Raw genomic sequence first — 20,187 nt, 5'->3', positions numbered from 1 at the left:
TTATAAATAGAAATCTTTTACTTTTTTTCTCCGTTTTTAAGAAATCCTGTGGCAAGGTCATTAATCATATTATCCATTATACCCGAAACAAATGGATTTGTCACTTCTGCACAGAAGCTGAGGTTGACTCTGAAAACAAACTGTATCAAAATAAATGAAATTATTATGATAATGTAAAATAGACTGCAGTGATTAATCTCCAGAAACCGAATTTTTGACCTGCTTTGCACTTCAAACAATAGCTTCTGTTATGTAAATAGTTGTGGGATTTTCAAGGATAATGTTGCTAAATTACCAGGAAAGTTCTATACATGAAAATCTCCTCATGGGTAAACATTAGAGACAGGAAATCTGGTCTACATAACACCAGAGGCAGAGGACAGTGGAAGTAATGATGGCTCAGGTAAGAATATTCATTAGTGGAAAATATAGGGGGTGGGGGTGGATGATGGGCTAATGTCTCTTGGTCAGCAACACCTGGAAGTATCCCTTTCAAGTTGTAAGTATGACCTTGAATAGATTCAGTCCTCCTACATCCTTTTCACTTCAGCTCTTTAAAAAACTCCCCAAGTTCAAATGAGCCCTCCTATATACTGAGCGACTGAACTGACTGACTGATACACCGATTGCAAAATGAAGGTAACAAAGTTGCAAAGCACTTAAAATGTTACATTTTAAATGATTCCACAATGCACCAAATCCAGACATGTTCAGAGTTATTCAGATTAAGGCTTTGACTTTTCAAATTTTCACTCACAGGTTTGATGTTTTTTTAACTCACAGACCTTGGTGGATCTTAATTGGATGTAACAATTAGGATAGTATGCCTGTATTTTTCCATATAGCCTTTCTTGGCATAGACTGATAGAGTCATATTTGCAACTTGAAATAGAGGCTTGTTCCTTTAATAATTAAATAAAATCGACTGTATTTCCAGAATTCTAATTTCCTCCTGAATGAAGAAAACAGTGTACAAGAAGACTCAGAAATAACAAAGCATATATCCCAAAGTGTTTACTATTAAGTTTCTCCGAAGATTTTCAATATGAGAGGTTACCAGTGAAACTGCTAAGGCCCAGATGGAACGACCCAGGCGTTTAAGATGTTATACTCTTCAGAGGCAGTATAATTAGAGGGCTTACTGAACAGGGTCTATGCTATTTGGGGCTGTGTTTTGTTTTCCTGGTGCAGTGGAAAGTCTGCTGGCTCAGGAATGAGCCCTCATACCAACTCTGTCACTAGCTAAGTGGTTTGGGATGAGTCATTTCTCCTCTCTGGACATCAGTTTCCTTGTGTATGAGAAGAAGGGATTAGAGCAAACTCTCCAAAGGCCCTTCTGACGATGCTCAAGGACTGGTAATTTGAGAAAGAATCACTGTTCGGTATGATGAACATTCCAGAGCCTTGTTCTTTCCTTTTGTGTTGTGAACCACCTGTAACCAAGAGTGACTCTGGGAAGGCAGAGCATTTGTGATACAGCAGGTAAGCCTTCACGCAAGGAGAGGCCATAGCTGGGGTTGAAATCTGCTCTTGACAACGTGGAGGTTCATCCTCGATTTACTCACAGCACAGCAACCTCATCTACCTGAAGGACCCTGAATACCTGACTCATGCCACCCATGAGGGTGGTTACGTGTGTGGCAGAGATCAGGGCCCACAGAATCTCCTTCACTTGAAAAGTCGTGCAGCTCTGCAGCTGTGAATCAGCTCCACCTAATCTCTTAGTGTAACATGCTGCAGCATAGTAACCACCCACTCATTCACTATGTCTCCTGGCTCCCAGGTTAGCTGAGAGCCCACTATGGAGGTAAACCGTGTGCTGGGAATCCTGATGAGCTCATTCCGCCTCCATTTTATTGCCCCATCTGTTTGGTTCTCCGGTTCTTCTCACGTGCGTTTTTATCTTGGTCTTCTGGGAAATGTGCTAATTTCCACCATGGTGTCAGAGGATCCCATCTTATACTTTTTTACATTTCCTCCTCTCTTTCTCAGTGCCACTTGGGAAGTCAAGAATGGGGGTGTGAGCTCACTAACAGAATCCAAGGACAACTTCCTGCAAACATGACTCAGGAACTGTCCTCGGTTCTGAATTTCAATTAAGAGGGAGGGAGAACTACGAGTGTGTGGTTGGTGGTGGCTGTTTCTGGCTTGGGTTTTTTTTTTTTTTTTTTTTTCCCCTCAAATGTAGGATTCAGTGCACATATAACAGAATTTGGAGGTTCCAGAGAATCCTAACTAGTAAAATTTAAAAAAATTCTAAATAATAATATTTTATGCTTAAAATGCTAAGACCCTCTTAAGAGTGGATTTTTGATTAGAATGAACTGCATGGTCAAGTAAAAAGTGCTTGAGCTTCAGAGTCAGACAGCAGTTGCTTCAGTTCTAGTTTTAATAACTTGCCATTTGACCTTGAGAGGATAGCTTAACCCCTGTAAGCCTCAGTTTTCTCAACTTGAACATCAAAGCTTACAAAAATACTACAAAGTATTGTCAGGCTTAAGGTAATGTATGTGAACATGTTTGGCATAGAACAGGTGCAAAATAGATCCTGATTATCCTTTTCTTCCCTCTTTCACCACTGAATTCAAAGATGAATTATATGCATTAAAAAAAAAAACTTTGAAAAATGTCCTTTATTTTCTATGACACCAAGTAAGAAAGGATTCTTGGGAAAGAACACACCAGCATCTTTGGAGGAAAGGCAAGATGAGAATTTCAGAAAAAACTTACTGGTGTCTCAGCAAGAGAATGTTTTCCTAATTTGTGAGTGTTTATTTAAGATAAGCCACTGTATTTATTAACTTGAATCAGAGAGGAGTCAGTCAAAATGAACTATTTTTACATCAACATTAACTTAATATATGTACCACCTGATGCAAAGAGTCTGCTCACTGGAAAAGACCCTAATGCTGGGAGAAAATGAGGGCAGGAGGAGAAGGGGGAGGTAGAAGATGAGATGGTTAGATAGCATCACCGACTCAATGGACATGAATTTGAGCAAATTCCAGGAGATAGTGGAGGACAGAGGAGCCTGGCATGCTGTAGTCCATGGGGTCACAAAGAGTCGAACACAACTTAATGGCTGAACAACAACAAAAATAAGTGTGCCTGGACCTAAATAAAAGATTTGTAATCATTAACATTACAGTGACTCTGCGTTTGTATTGCTAAGGGATCCCAGTAGAAACAGGGCCACCAAATAAAGCAAATGTTCTTTCCTCAGTGCATCTGGGTTCTTCTCAGATAACATATTTCTGGTTTAATTTTGGGAGCACGTGATATGAGACACTGAGTTTCAGGAAGTGTTCCTGCACTAGTGTATAATCACATGTGACTGGAAACCCATGATTTAGGGGGATTGATTGTTAATATTACCCAACTGATTTCAACAGACAAAAAAGAGGCTTTTGGTGGCATTCTCTGACTTCAAGCATTAGAACAAGACACTGGATAAACTGAGGATAATGTCTTAGCTCAGTTTTTAAAAGTAAAGGATGATAGGGGATGGGAGGAACTGGAGGAGGAAACCTCATCATCTTGGTTTTCTTGGAGGAAACACTCTGAGAACATAGTCTCAGTTTTTCTATATTAGGAAACAGAAAGGGCCTTGGTTTTACACAGACGACAGCTAGTGAAATTGACACATATCTAATAAATATTTGTAGCTCAGGGTCACCGTGTGGTTTAGGTACATGAGTAGCTTGCTTCAACCTCTGAAAGTGAGAGTTGACAGGTTTTATAGAATTTTGAAGTTTAGGAAATAGTTTAAGAAAGGTCAAAAGGTCATATGGCCACTTAGCAGCAGAGCCAAGCTGACAGGTTCTCTGGTTCCCAGTCAAGGGCTCTTTCCTCTGTACCCTTCCCTAGCTTACTAATTAACCCTTTAGCAGGCTTGACTTCTTCAAAAATAGCATTCTTAAAATTAATAATTTGCCATGCCTGATCCAATGATCATTTTCATATATTTCTCCTGGAACTCATTATAGCGTTCAATATTGCTGGCTAGGTCTCTCTTTCTTTTTTTAATTAAAACTTTCTGTTATTGCTTTCTATGATATTGTATTCTTCTGATTTTTTTTTTTTTCTTGCTTTCTGGGAGTTTATTCTTTCTTCTCTGGATCTTCTTTCATTACCTGTACATGTGTCCAAACAGTTTTGTGCTTTCAGCTCTGGTCTCTATGTTAGTCTTTTTTCCTGATTTTTACAGAGCTTCATGATAAACATGATAAACCAATCGCATGCTGGACATCTCAAGGATATGCTACCAGCAGTCCTAACTCAGTATGTCCTCAACTAAATTAATTTTTCTCTTCCCCATCTCTCTCTTTTCTTCATCTTTTCTTCATGTATTAATGCTTCTCAAGTCATCCAAATTTAAAACTTTGGAATCTCCTTTCCAATGTTCCAAATCCATTCAAATTCTAGTCAGTTTCTAAGTTCTAATTCTACTTTTACAACATGTCAACTCTATCTTCGCTGATACAACCTCATTACTTTTATTCTAAACTATATGGTTACCTTCTAACTAAACTCTGCAAGTCTGCCAGCTCCATTTCAGCTTACATTCTATTGCTGGATCAGTTTTCCTGAAGCACAACTCTAAAGCACTTAACCCTTCCGCTCAGGAGCCTCAGTATCTCCTTATGCATGTTTGTAAACTCTTTAGTCTCCATTATCTGTCTCCCAAAACTTCTTAGTCATCCCTTTCCCTACTCTGTCCCTTAATCTACCCTTCACTCTAATCAAAGTAAACTGTGCTTTTCATACATGACGCACACTTTCCATCCTTCAGATTTGGAGCTCTGGTCTTATCTACGTCTGTAATTCCCACCAATTATGAAGACACAAAACTCACCCATCCTACACAGCTCTGCCATACATGTCACCTTGTCCACAAAGTTTACATGATTTTACTCGGTCTGAAGTGATATTATAAAGGACAGCAGTTTGTCTTTGTGTTTCTTATTTCTCTTGCTCCTTCAGCCTTTATTATAATTACCTGCTATTCTGGGCTATGAGCTCCTTAAGGGCAACATCTAGGTCTGATGTACTTCCTCTTTTCAATAAATGTCTCCTTGGGTATCTTTATGCACAACAGTGGTGTGTGTTTGTGTGTGCGTGCTCAGTCGTGTCCTACCCTTCTCAACCCCATGGACTGTAGCCCACCAAGCTCCTCTGTGCATGGAATTTTCCAGGCAAGAGTATTGGAGTGGGTGGCCATTTCCCTCTCCAGGGGATCTTCCCAACCCAGGGATCAAACCCGTGTCTCCTGCTTCCCCTGCATTGGCAGGCAGGTTCTTTGCCGCTGCGCCGCCTGGGAAGTCCTCAACAGGGGTAGTGCTATGAAAGAGAAACACAGTTTTGCTCAATACATAACTAGTGTTTTTGGCAGAAAGAAAGTCATAGTGTTGGAATTGCAAGGGACAATTTCATGGAGAAGTTGGGAATTAACCATTGAAAGGAATAATGAAAAGCATAGCAGATAGAAAGTGTTGAGCATCTGAAGAAACATGCAAGAGAAGGAAAGTTAAAACCACTGGGAAGAAAACAAGAGATGTAGTTGGTAATCTCTGACTTTAAGTCCTCTGTTCCAAGTTTGTTCTCTGTTTCCAAGGATACCTTAAGATAAATTTATCTCATTTCCAGTAGATATCACTCATCTAGTGTCCATAAGGAAAGACAGGGTCGTTATTTTGGCTAGGTTACCACGATTGTTACTTTCAAGAATGAACAAAGTGTGAGTAGTAACAATTTTTTTTTTTAATTGAGCAAAGGAAAGTGGGAATTTGTGTCTGAAATGTCTACACATTCCAGACTTTCTGAAATGCTCCCATCTGGATACCCAGATGGAAGTGTCACAGAAATGGTAGGGAAGGGTTAGTGATTTTTTTTTTTCTTCTGGGGGTTAATGTGAAATTACAAAAGAATGAAACTCTCTCCCAGTATTGTCAGAGGTTCTGAGCCCTAGGAGCCATTGAAGTTAGAGGGTCAGAGATAAAATAAGTTCTCCAGTGACGTTTATTCTCAACACATTAGGTTCAGTGCATCCTTGAGCTCCAAGCTAAAATTTTTATTGGCTCTTTCATCTCAGCTGAATCAGTTATTCCCCCTAGAATCCTGATGTTCACACCTGGAACAGCCTTTGCTGGAAACAAACAAACAAAAAAAGGTGCAAAGAGACCGCATATTATAGATTGCTAATCAGAGAGGAACTGCACGTTAGCAGCTTCCATCAGGAAGTGTGCTCATGGGTGCTCCAGATATCTCATCGCCATCTCCTCTCAGCCCTAGATCACCCTTCATGTGCATCCCTGCTTGTGTTGCAGAGATGGCAGCCTATTCCATCCAGACTTTTTCTTTTGCTCTGTGATTCAGTCCGGCTAATGAACAACCCTTCTGGGTGAAGAGAAGAGAGGACATTGTTCCTGAAACTTAAGAAACCTAAAACAAATAAATTCCCCGGCCATTTTTCCCCCCTCTTCAATAAGAACCGGTTAGACCATCTCTATTTTACTCCCCAGCTCAAATTAATCCCAGTTGGGATTTATTAAGAAATATTTAAAAGCGCTTAGGATGAAGGAAAAAATCTTTTGTGGAAAGAGATACTGTGTTATGATTAGTTTTTAGGTCTACCTTCCTGAAAACTACATAAAGTAGTAAAAGGGTTCTGAGAACAAAGGAATAATGCTGTACTGCAGCCTTGAGTCTTTGGGTTTGACAGATAAGGTCAATTTAATGCTAAAAAAAAAAAAGAAAAAAAGACCAAAAATCTCTCATGACATGTGAAAGCAAAAGAATCTGAGTCAATGTGTAGTATTTTAGGTCAAATCTTAGGCCTCAATCTTTTTATTATATTTCATATTTTTCTTTGCCATTTTGGCACTGGAAAGAATTCTCTCAATTTCCAAACCCCATAAAAAAATAAATATGTATTTAGTATACTACTTGAAATTGCAGCTCATGCTTTGATGTTTAATTTTTATTTTTAAACAAATAAGCAGTATCATGAATCCTGATTTGAAAACAACCTAGGCCAGGAAGTGTAAAAAATGTGTGTTTGCTGAGGGCTATGGCAGGGGTGGGTGGTGGGGTGGGGAAACTGTAATTTCCTTTGCAATTGAAGGAACATTAATCTTCAAATTATTGCATAAATGCAATTCATGTTGCTTCAAATCTTGCTGAAGTTGTTGCCTATAGAGTAAACTGGCTAGGAAATATTACCTCAATTGACAATGAAAAGGATTAATACTTTGTTTTTGTTTATTTCTGTGTCTCTAGCACTAGAATAGTGCCTGGCACATCATAAGTACTCAATGAATATTTGTTGTGAAAGGTGTGTTGTTGTGTAGAGAGGCTGTATGCTTCACCCAATATTTCCATGAATAGGTGGTATCCTAGCTTCTTGAGACAGAGGATTACTCGGTGGTCTGATCTGCTTCTGAAAACTTCAGGCAAGACTACCACGTTGCATTTTTAATTACACAGTGGAAATGTGTAAGTCCAGGAAAAACTAGAGAAGCAGAAGCCCTCCTGATTTTGACTTCCTCTTAGGGAATTAGAGAATGGTGAAATGGCCTCACGCAAGAGTATCCTTTGGAAAGAAGGATCCAAAAACAGAATAAGCCTGAAAAGGTTTTTCCAAGGGAATAAGCCTCAATTATTCTGTCTACATCATTGTAATTAACACTGCTTATGGAAACTCAGGCTTCCCTGGTGGCTCAGTGGTAAAGAATCTGCCTGCAATTCAGGAGACAAACGTTCAATCTCTGGGTCAGGAAGACCCCCTGGAGAAGGAAATGACAATCCACTCCAGTATTCTTGCCTGGAAAATCCCATGGACAGAGCAGCTTGGTGGGCTGCAGTCCATGGGGTCCTGAAAGAGTCAGACATGACTTAGTGATTAAACAGCAACAGCAATATGGAACCTCAGCCACCACCCAAGCTACATAGAGACACAGACATTGCAAGTGGAATTTTGGAACTACAAAGCAAAATGATGATTCACCTCCAATATTTCTTGTACCCTGGTTGCTATTATTCTGGAGCTATAATGTTTACTGTAAACACAACTGTTGGGTTGACTTGGGTTGAGCAGTTTTTTCCTATGCCTCTCCTATCCCCATGGGCTAATATTGATAGCTCGAAGATACAAAGGGCTTAGCCCAAATTAAAAGTGATCCCCCCCTTAAGTCTTGAATCGGCAATCATCATCACATGCCTTTAGAAGGCTATTTTGACAAATCTAAAACAGAAATGGTTTTGTTAAGAGCTAGCACATTGACCTGTTTTCTGATCAGTATCTGAGCTGGCAGTTTAGAAAAGAATGGTATTGAAACTCAATTTCACAACACATCTTTCTGGTGGAAGAAATGAAAAGCAACCCAAAAAGTTAGCAGCAGAATGAGGGGGAGGGCCTGCCCATCGAAATTTGACATTTTTTCTAGTATCTGTAGAAGGACTAGGGAATATGGTTTAAGAACTGACTGTGAAATAAGAACTTGAGATCATGTCAAGTAGTTGATGATCTAAAAGCTCAGCCAGTACCCTCTTATATAATGCCAATTTTCATTCCAGACTGAACATCCTAATCTTTGAACACAACTAATACTAAATCAGAGATTCGCTGTGGAAATGGAGCCTGTTCTTTCGGTCATTATCGCATAAGTTGGGTGAAGATAAATTATGCCATCAAATTCCCAGTCCACTGGAACACCCCTATCTTTAGGGACTTAGGGCAGTAATAAATCAATTCCCTTAGTGGCCAAGTGTGGCCTCAGTATTCTGCATATTTCTCTCAGTTTCTGATTTCCCTAGGACTTTCTTACTATCTTCTCAGGCTCTTTGAAGTTTTAAAGGAATTTTTTAAAAAACTGAAGTACAGGGATTTTCCTGGTGGTTCAATGGCTAAGACTCCACACTCCCAGTGCAGGGGGCCTGGGTTTGATCCCTGGTCAGGGAACTAGATCCCACATGCCACAGCTAAGACCCAGTTCAACCAAATAAATAAATAATAAATAATTTTTTTAAATTATAGTTGACTTATAATGTTGTATTATATGCCAGTGTACAACAAGTTCAGTTCAGTCACTCAGTCATGTCTGACTCTTTGGAACCTCATGGACTGCAGCATGCCAGGCCTCCCTGTCCAGCACCAACTCCCACAGCCTACTCAAACTCATGTCCATTGAGTCGGTGATGCCATCCAACCATCTCATCCTCTGTCATGCCCTTCTCCTCCCACCTTCAATCTTCCCCATCATCAGGGTCTTTTCTAATTAATTGGCTCTACACATCAGGTGGCCAAAGTATTGGAGTTTCAGCTTCAGCATCAGTCCTTCCAATGAATATTCAAGACTGATTTCCTTTAGGATCGACTGGTTGGATCTCCTTGCAGTCCAAGAGACTCTCAAGAGTCTTCTCCAACACCACAGTTCAAAAGCATCAATTCTTCGGTGCTCAGGTTTCTTTATAGTCCATCTCCCACATCCATACATGACTACTGGAAAAACCATAGCTTTGACTATATGGACCTTTGTTGGCAAAGTACTGTCTCTGCTTTTTAATATGCTGCTTTTTAATGCTGTCTTTTTAATATCCTGGTCATAACTTATCTTCCAAGGACCCAGTGTCTTTTAATTTCATGGCTACAGACACTATCTGTAATGATTTTGGAGCCCCCCCCAAATAAAATCTGTCACTGTTTCCATTGTTTCCCCATCTATTTGCTATGAACTGATGGGACCAGATGCCATGATCTTAGTTTTTTGAATGTTAAGTTTTAAGCCAACTTTTTCACTCTCTTCTTTCACATTCATCAAGAGGCTCTTAAGTTCTTCTTTGCTTTCTGCCATAAGTCTGGTGTCATCTGCATATCTGAGGTTATTTCTCCTGGCAATCTTGATTCCAGCTTGTGCTCACCCAGTCCAGCATTTCTCATGATGTACTCTGCATATAAGTTAAATAAGCAGGGTGACAATATACAGTCTTGACATACTCCTTTCCCAATTTGGAACCAGTCTGTTGTTCCGTGTCTAGTTCTAACTGTTGCTTCTTGACCTGCATACAGATTTCTCAGAAGGCAGGTCAGGTGGTCTGGTATTTGCATCTCTTTAAGAATTTTCCACAGTTTGTTATGATCCACACAGTCAAAGGTTTTGGCATGGTCAATAAAGCAGAAGTAGGTGTTTTTCTGGAACTATCTTGCTTTTTCGATGATCAAAGGGATGTTGGCAATTTGACCTCTGGTTCCCCTGCCTTTTCTAAATCCAGCTTGAACATCTGGAAGTTCACAGTTCACGTACTGTTGAAGCCTGACTTGAAGAATTTTGAGCATTACTTTGCTAGTGTGTGAGATGAGTGCAATTGTGTGGTAGTTTGAGCATTCTTTGGCATTGCCTTTCTTTGGGAATAGAATGAAAACTGACCTTTTCCAGTCCTGTAGCCTCTGCTGAGTTTTCCAAATTTGCTGGCATATTGAGTGCAGCACTTTCACAGCATCATCTTTCAGGATTTGAAATAGCTCAACTGGAATTCCGTCACCTCCACTAGCTTTGTTTGTAGTGATGCTTCCTAAGGCCCACTTGACTTCACATTCCAGGATGTCTGGCTCTAGGTGAGTGATCACACCATCATGATTATCTGGTTAATGAAGATCTTTTTTGTATAGTTCATCTGTGTATTCCTGCCACCTCTTCTTAATATCTTCTGCTTCTGTTAGGTCCATACAATTTCTGTCCTTTATGGTGCCCATCTTTGCATGAGATGTTCCCTTGATATCTCTAATTTTCTTGAAGAGATCTTTAGTCTCTCCCATTGTATTGTTTTCCTCTGTTTCTTTGCATTGATCACTGAGGAAGGCTTTCTCATCTCGTCTTGCTATTCTTTGGAACTCTGCATTCAGATGGATATATCTTTCCTTTTCTCCTTTGCCTTTCACTTCTCTTCTTTTCACAACTATTTGTAAGGCCTCCTCAGACAACCATTTTGCCTTTTTGCATTTCTTTTTTGAGGGTATGGTCTTGATCACTGCCTCCTGTACAATGTCATGGACCTCCATCCATAATTCTTCAGGCACTCTGTCAGATCTAATCCCTTGAATCTATTTGTCACTTCTACTGTATAATCATAAGGGATTTGATTTAGGTCATACCTGGATGATCTAGTGGTTTTCCCTACTTCCTTCAATTTAAGTCTCAGTTTGGCATGAGTAGTTCATGATCTGAGCCACAGTCAGCTCCTTGTCTTGTTTTTGCTGACTGTATAGAGCTTCTCCATCTTTGGCTGCAAAGAATATAATCAGTCCGACCATATGATGATGTCCATGTGTAGAGTCTTCTCTAGTGTTGTTGGAAGAGGGTGTTTGCTGTGACCAGTGCATTCTCTTGGCAAAACTCTATTAGCCTTTGCCCTGCTTCATTCTGTACTCCAGGGCCAAATTTTCCTGTTACTCCAGGTATTTCTTGACTTCCTACCTTTGCATTCCAGTCTCCTATGATGAAAAGGACATCTTTTTTTGGGTGTTAGTTCAAGAAGGTCTTATAAGTCTTCATAGAACCGCTCAACTTCAGCTTCTTCAGCATTACTGGTCGGGCCATAGACTTGGATTACTGTGATAGTGAATGGTTTTGCCTTGGAAATGAAGAGAGATCATTCTTTTGTTTTTGAGATTGCACCCAAGTACTGCATTTCAGACTCTTGTTGACTATGAAGGCTAGCTACTCCATTTCTTCTAAGGGATTCTTGCCCACAGTGGTAGATACAATGGTTACTTGAGTTAAATTCACCCACTGCAGTCCATTTTAGTTCACTGATTCCTAAAATGTCAATGTTCACGCTTGCTATCTCCTGTTTGACCACTTCCAGTTTGCCTTGATTCATGGACCTAACATTCCAGGTTCCTATGCAATATTGCTCTTTGCAGCATCAGACTTTACTTCCATCACCAGTCACATCCACAACTGGGTGTTGTTTTTGATTTGGCTCCATTTCTTCATTCTTTCTGGAGTTATTTCCCCACTGATCTCCAGTAGCATATTGGGGATGTACCAACCTGGGTTGTTCATCTTTCCAGTGTCCTATCTTTTTCCTTTTCATACCGTTCATGTGGGTCTCAAGGCAAGAATACTGAAGTGGTTTGCCATTCCCTTCTCCAGTGTCCAGCAAAATGATTTATAATAGTTTAATATATATATATATAAATATGTGTATATGCTTCCAATATTTTCCATTATAGCTTATTACAAGATATTAAATATTGTTCCCCATGTTTAGCTATTTGTATCTGTTAATCCTAAACTCTTAATATATCTCTGCCCCTGAAAGGAATTTTTAAAAGCAGATTTTAATTGTTTTCAGTGACAGGATTGGTCCAAATAGTAGTTCCCTAACTCTGTTGAGCTCAAATTGTTCAGACTAGTTAACTCAGAGGGGAGAAGATGAACAGATGCTAGGCGTGTGTGAGGATATGAGATTGCCGTTCTTTCCTTCCCTCTCCGCTCATCAAAATTTACCCAGAATCAAAAATGGTGTAAATTAGAGGGAAGCTTGGGTGTCAATTGGAACCACTCCCAGAATGTATACACATGTACATGTGGCCGAGTCCCTTAGATGATTACCTGAAACTAGTATAACATTGTTAATCGGTTATATCCCAATACAAAATAAAACATTTAAAGTTTAAAAAAAAATAAAAGCAGACTTGTAAATGAGAAAAAGAAAAGAACTACTCCCAGATTCTAGGGTTTAGAATGTTGAGATCCATAAAGATATAGGGACTAACCTAAAGTCACATAGTTAATTTGGTGCAGTGTGAACAAGGAACTTTGGACTTTTCATCCAGCATGTTTCTCATCTTACCTTGATTATTTCTTTGTCCACCTCTTCTGCAAGGATGTATCAAAGGCCAATTGCATTGACTTCACTATGTCTTCTCTGTGGGCTACAGTTGTTTATCTTTTGGGTCATCTAAAGTAACCCAGTGAAGTCATTGGAGTCTGGGACAGAGAGAAGAAAGGGGGCAGAAAAAAATGTTTGAAGATATAATAGCCCACAAGTTTCCAAAACTGACAAAAACTATAAATGCATAGATCCAGGAACTCAGTGAATCCAAGGCACGATAAATATGAATACAATTACACTGAGACACATAGTCAAATTTCTTAAAGCCAGTGATAAAGAGAAAAGTATTAAAAGCTATCAGGGAAGCCCTAAAAGCAGCTAGAACATCTTTAAATTACTGAGAGAAAAACCTGTCAATCTAGAATTCTATAACCCAATAAAAATATCTTTCAAAGACTGAAGAAAAATATAGACTTCTCCAGACATTTGAAGTCACAGAAGATTTATCACCAATATATCTCAGTATAAGAAATGTTAAAAGAGGGGACTTCCCTGGTGGTCAGCGGTTAAGAATCCAACCTGTAATGCAAGGGGAGGCAGGCTCGATCCCGGGTTGGAGAGCTAAGATTCCACAGGCCAAGGGGCAACTAAGTCCGTGCGCCCCCACCAGAGAGCCTGCGTGCCGCAGCTACTGAAGCCTTGCTCTTTGCAGCCCATGTGCCGAAACTAAGACCTGGTGCCGCCAAGTAAATTTTAAAAAGAAAATAAATGTTAAAGGAAATCTTTAAGCATAAGAAGAAATATTCCAGGTGGATATACAGATATAAATGAAGGAATAATGAACACCAGAAATGGTAACTACATAGACTACGTGATTGTCTATGGAGAAAATCCTATGGAATCTTCAAAAAAAAAAAAAAAAAAGCTACTAGAACTAAAAAATGAGTTGAAGATTTCAGGATTCAAGATCAATGTACACAAATCTGTGCTATTTCTATACACTAGCAGCAATTGGGAATTTTAAATTTATAAGAGCACCACAAATATGAAACACTTAAAAATATCTATCAAAAGATGTGCAAGACTAGGACACTAAAAACTACAAAATGTTGCTGAGAAAACCTTTAAAGAATGCCCTAGTTAATGGAGAAATACGCCATGTTTGTGGGCTGGAAGACTCACCATTGTTAAGATGTCAATTCTCTCAGGTTTCACCTCAAGATTCAATGTAATCCTAATCAAAATTCTACAAAGCTATTTTATAGAAATCAATAACCTACTCAGAAAACTCATATGAGATTCAAAGGACCTATAACAGACAAAACATTTTTGAAAAAAAAAGAACAAAGTTAGAGGACTTACACTATCTGATTGCAGCTCTTATTTTAAAGCTGCAAGTAATCAGGATAATGTGATTTTGGAATAATGCTAGGTAAATAGACCAATGATACAGAATTAAAAGTCCATAAATAGTCCCCTCATATATAGTCAATGGATTTCTGACAAAGGTGCAAAGTCTAATGGAAAAAGGAACAGTTAAAAAGTTTTTTTGATTCCCATGCCAAAAAAACCAACAACAAACTTTGGTCCATTCCCCACATAATATTAAAAATAGATTATAAATCTAAATATTAGGCCTAAAGACCAACCTAGACAGCATATTAAAAAGCAGAGACATTACTTTGCCAATAAATTTCCATCTAGTCAAAACCATGGCTTTTCCAGTAGTCATGTATGGATGTGAGAGTTGGACTATAAAGAAAGCTGAGTGCTGAAGAATTGATGCTTTTGAACTGTGGTGTTGGAGAAGACTCTTGAGAGTCTTTTGGACTGCAAGGAGATCCAACCAGTCCATCCTAAAGGGAATCAGTCCTGAATATTCATTGGAAGGACTGATGCTAAAGCTGAAACTCCAGTACTTTGGCCACCTGATGCCTAGAGTCAACTCATTAGAAAAGACCCTGATGCTGAGGAAGATTGAAGGTGGGAGGAGAAAGGGATGACAGAGGATGAGATGGTTGGATGGCATCACCAACTCAATGGACAGGAGTTTGAGTAGGCTCTGGGAGTTGGTGCTGTACAGGGAAGCCTGGTGTGATGCAGTCCATGGGGTCACAAAGAGTCAGACACAACTGAGCAGCTGAACTGAACTGAAAGCTATAAAAACTTCCAGAACAATCATAGAAAATCTTTGTGACCTTGGGTTAGGCAAAAATTGCTTAGATACAACACCAACAGCACAATCCATTTTTAAAGAATAATCCATTAGATTTCACACAAATTAAGAACTTTTGCTCTTTAAAAGGCACTAGTAAATGAATTTTTTAAAGGCCATAGACTTAGAGAAAATATTTTCACTTTATAAATCTGACCAAACACTTGTATTCAGAATATATAAAGAATTGTTAAAACCTTAATTATAAGGAACAAAAACCCAGTTCATAAGTAGCAAAAGATTTAAACAGATACCTCACCAAAGAGATTATATATATATATATATATATATGGCTAATAAGCATATGAAAAGATGTTCAGCATTCATTAGTCATTGAGGAAATGCATGTTTATACCAGGAGATACCACTCACACCCACCAGAATGTCTAAAATAAAGAGACTTACCCTATTAAGTGTTGGCAAAGATGCAGAACAGCCTGAACTCTCATACACTGCTATAGAGTATAAAGTGATACAATCACTATGGGAAAGTTTTGTTTCCTAAAAAGTTAAACATATGCTGTACATGTGGTTCAGCCATTCTACTGCAAGGTATTTATCAAAGAGACATTAAAGCTACATTTACACAAAAACATTGTAAGTGACTGTTTATCACAGCTTGATTTGTAATAGCTGGAACGTGGAAACAATCCAAATGTGCGTCAGTAAATTGATGGGTAAGTGAAAGGCGCTCAGTTGTGTCTGACTCTTTTCAACCCCATGGACTGTATAGTCCATGGAATTCTCCAGGCCAGAATACTGGAGTGGGTAGCCTTTCCCTTCTCCAGGGGATCTTCCCAACCCAGGGATTGAACCCAGGTCTCCTTTGCATTGCAGGTGGATTCTTTACCAGCTGAGCCACAAGGGAAGCCCTGATGGGTAAGTAAATTATAGTAAATATTCATCAATAAGTTGGAATGAGCTATCAGCAAATATGCATCAATAGGGGTGAATCTCAAAATGATTATGCTGACTGAAAGGAGCTAGAGAAAAAAGAGTAATTCTCATGATTCCATTTATATACAATTCTACAAAGTGCAAAATTAAAGCAGATAAGCAAGGGGAAGGCAAAGCAAAGAAGGGCAGTGCCAAAGAATGTTCAGACTACCACACAATTGCGCTCATTTCACATGCTAGCAAGGCCCTTGAACTGCAAGGAGATCCAACCAGTCTATTCTGAAGGAGATCAGCCCTGGGATTTCTTTGTAGAGAATGATGCTAAAGCTGAAACTCTAATACTTTGGCCACCTCATGCGAAGAGTTGACTCATTGGAAATGACTCTGATGCTGGGAGGGATTGGGGGCAGGAGGAGAAGGGGATGACAGAGGATGAGATGGCTGGACGGCATCACTGACTCGATGGACGTGAGTCTGAGTGAACTCCGGGAGTTGGTGCTGGACAAGGAGGCCTGGCGTGCTGCGATTCATGGGGTCGCAAAGAGTCGGACACGACTGAGCAATTGAACTGAACTGAACTGAGCAAGGCAATGCTCAAAATCCTTCAAGCTAGGCTTCGAAAGTACGTGAACAGAGAACTTTGAGATGTACACCTGGATTTAGAAAAGGCAGAGGAACCAGAGATTTAATTGCCAACATCTGTCGGATCGTAGAAAAGGCAAGGGAATTCCAGAAAACCATCTACTTCTGCTTCATTGACTACACTAAAGCTTTTGACTGTATGAATCAAAATTCTTAAAGAGATGGGAGTGCCAGATCACCTTACCTGCCTCCTGAGAAACCTGTATGTGGGTCAAGAAGCAACGTTAGAACCAGACATGGAACCACTGACTGGTTCAAAACTGGAAAAAGACTATGTCAAGGCTGTATATTGTCACCCTGCTTATTTAACTTCTACGCAGAGTACATCATGTGAAATGCTGGGCTGGATGAAGCACAATCTGGAATCAAGACTGCAGAGAGACATATCACAACTCATATGTATGCAAATGATGCCACTCTAATGGTTAGAAAGTGAAAAGGAACTAAAGAGCCTCTTGATGAAGGTGAAAGAGGAGAGTGAAAAATCTGGCTTAAAACTCAACATTCAAAAAGCTAAGATCATGACATCTAGTCTCATCACTTCATGGCAAACAGATGGGTGAAAAATGGCAACAGTGGCAGATTTTATTTTCTTGGGCTCCAAAATCACTGCAGATGATGACTGCAGCCATGAAATTAAAATGTGCTTGCTCCTTGGAAGGAAAGCTATGACAAACAGACCACATATTAAAAAGCAGAGACATCACTTTGGCAACAAAGGTCCATGTAGTCAAACCTCCGATATGCAAATGATGCCACCCTAATGGTTTTTCCAGTGGTCGTGTACGAATATGAGAGTTGGACTATAAAGAAGGCTCAGAGCCAAAGAATTGATGCTTTCAAATTATGGTACTGAAGAAGACTCTTGAGAGTCCCTTGGACAGCAAGGAGTCAAACCAGTCAATTCTAAAGAAATCAACCCTGAATACTCATTGGAAGGACTGAAACTGAAGCTGAATACTTTGGCCACCTGATGTGAAGAGCCAACTCATTGAAAAAGACCTTGATGCTGGGAAAAATTGAAGGCAAGAGGAGAAGGGGACGACAGAGGATGAGATGGTTGGATGGCATCACCGACTTAACAGACATGAGTCCATCTGAGCAAACTCTGGTAGATACTCAAGGACAGGGAAGCCTGGTGTGCTGCAGTCCATGGGGTTGCAAAGAGTTGGACACAACTCAGCAACGGAACAATGACAAGAAGCAAGGAGAATAGGGTACTAGAAAGGAGCTAAGAGGGATTACACACGGCTAACAGAAGACTTCTAGAAGTGATGGATATATTCATTATATCAATTGTGGTGATGGTTTCACAGGTGTAGTATACATATGTAAAAACTCAACCAAATTGCACGCGTTAAGTATGTGAAGTTTATTTCATATCAATTATACCTCATTGTGGCTTCCCTGGTAGTTCAGCAGTAAAGAACCCACCTGCAATGCAGGAGACTCGAGTTCGATTCCTGGGTCAGATTCCTGGGTCAAGAAGATCCCCTGGAAAGGAAATGACAGTCCACTCCAGTATTCTTGCCTCGGAAATCCCCTGGATAGAGGGGCCTGGTGGGCTACAGTGAATGGGGTCGAGAAAGAGTCGGACGTGCCTTAGCCACTAAACACCACCACCACCAACATACCTCAATAAAGCATCATGAAAAATGGAGGAAAAGCATAAGCCAATGATCACATTGGTGCATCTAACATAACATGCATAAACATGAGATCAGCTGGATGAGATGCAGTTTTGTGCATATGGGATTGTGTAAATTAAATAATGCAGTATATGGTATAACTGTATGTAAAGGGTAATGGATACACTGGAGAAGCCATAAGTATGCATTTGAGATAACACATCACATCCCATGGCATTTGTAATGGGGCCTAGCATGGAAATGTAACGTGATTTTAATAGAGGAAAACCAAAGAATACATTTTCATCCAATGAGCGTTAATTTCCTTCCTCCCTCCTGAACTAACAGTCCCAACTCATGACACGAGTAACCTATTTCCTGCTGTGAACCACCTTGTCTTATTACTCACTTCGACCTCAATAAGAAAAACACAATAGTTAAGCCTTCCATGGCTCTCAGATATAAGCTGGCAGCCTGTTCACACAGCACACCATTTGTTCAGGGACATTGCAGGTTAAGTCAAGAGGATTACTCCCTGAAACAAAATACTTTCAATAAAGCCACAAAGGAGAAAATGCCACCTCTTAGAGAAGCACATTGGGTAAAAGATGGAGAATTTATAAAAAAAACATAATTATTCTTTGCTTTCTGCAAGAGGCCAAGTCCAGGACTTGAGTTAGTGCAAACCCACAAGGAAGCAGAGAAAAGCAATTCTCAACAATTCACTTGGACCTTGATTGATTTTTTTTTTCAAGGTTAGTAAAACCAATCCTTAGAGAACCTTCCTGACATAATACAGGAAAAGACAGTTATATAAAATTGTAACAGTAATACGAGTCTTTTATACCATTCACTTTCCCTGCTTCCTTCTCTCTCTCCCTGCCTTCCTCCCCCAGCTCACTCTCAGCACACACATTCTTCCTGCCACTCTTTCCTCCCTATGCACCCCAATACAGTAAATCTGTGAAAGAATACCTCTGGGCGACATTCCCTCATCTGTAAAATGAAGAGTTGCAGTATCTCTGAGGCCATGAGAGAGTATCCAGCTTGCAAATGCTCTGAGATATATAGTTCGGTTGATCACTGGGGTTCTAGCAAAGGCTATATATTGAGGCATAGACTAAAATCTTCCACGAGATTGTGCTGTGTGATGTCAGAAAGTTGAAGAATTTTAAAAATTTAGTAACTCAACCTGTCTTTAAGATCTGAATGACATCAGCTGGTTTAACTGATTTTTTTCAATGGATTAAAATCATATCTGCATAAATGAGATATGGACAACCTTGCCTGTCCATTAGACTCACCTGGGATTTAGTTAGTCTGATGGCGGGGCCATGAAGGGTTTTGTCATTCTTTCTGCTGCTCATATTCTTAGGCATTCAGGCCAAGTCTAATGTGTGGTCAGGGCTGATTCACCAAATATCAGGTTAAAAACAGGCCACAGTCTAGCTCTCAGAAACTTGAATATTTGGATCTTACTGGCTTCGTGTAGATCCAGCCTGAATCTGAGACAACACCTGGGAGTTTTGACTATTTCTTCACTGAAACCCAGGCCTGTCATCCCCTGGATGGGTCATGCAGGTCACTGTGTAAATCAAAAAGTCTGTGCAAAGCAATGATCTTTTCAATATTTTTAAAATTTCACAGGTAATTCTTGCTCTTTGTAATGTTCAAATAACTCAGGGGTAAATAAAGTTATTTAATGTAGCACCCATAGAAATTTCTTCAGTGATCTAGATGGAAGAAAGGGTCAGCAGGGCTGTTGATTGTACCTTTTCTCTTGTCCCAGTTTTTGCTAAAAAAAAAAAAAAAAAAAAAGTGCTTGTTTCTGATTCATTGTCCACTGCTCAGCAAAGCACTTCCAAGATTTATTTATTTTATTTTGGCTATCCCACGAGGTATGTGGGATCCTAGTTTCCTCACCAGGGATTGAACCTTCACTTCCTAAATTGGAAGCACAGAGTCTTA

The sequence above is a fragment of the Budorcas taxicolor genome, chromosome 2 (assembly GCF_023091745.1).
Source record: "Budorcas taxicolor isolate Tak-1 chromosome 2, Takin1.1, whole genome shotgun sequence".
NCBI classification, from domain to species: domain Eukaryota; kingdom Metazoa; phylum Chordata; class Mammalia; order Artiodactyla; family Bovidae; genus Budorcas; species Budorcas taxicolor.
The sequence above is the reverse complement of the archived record's forward strand: the minus strand, read 5'-3'. Positions refer to the sequence as shown.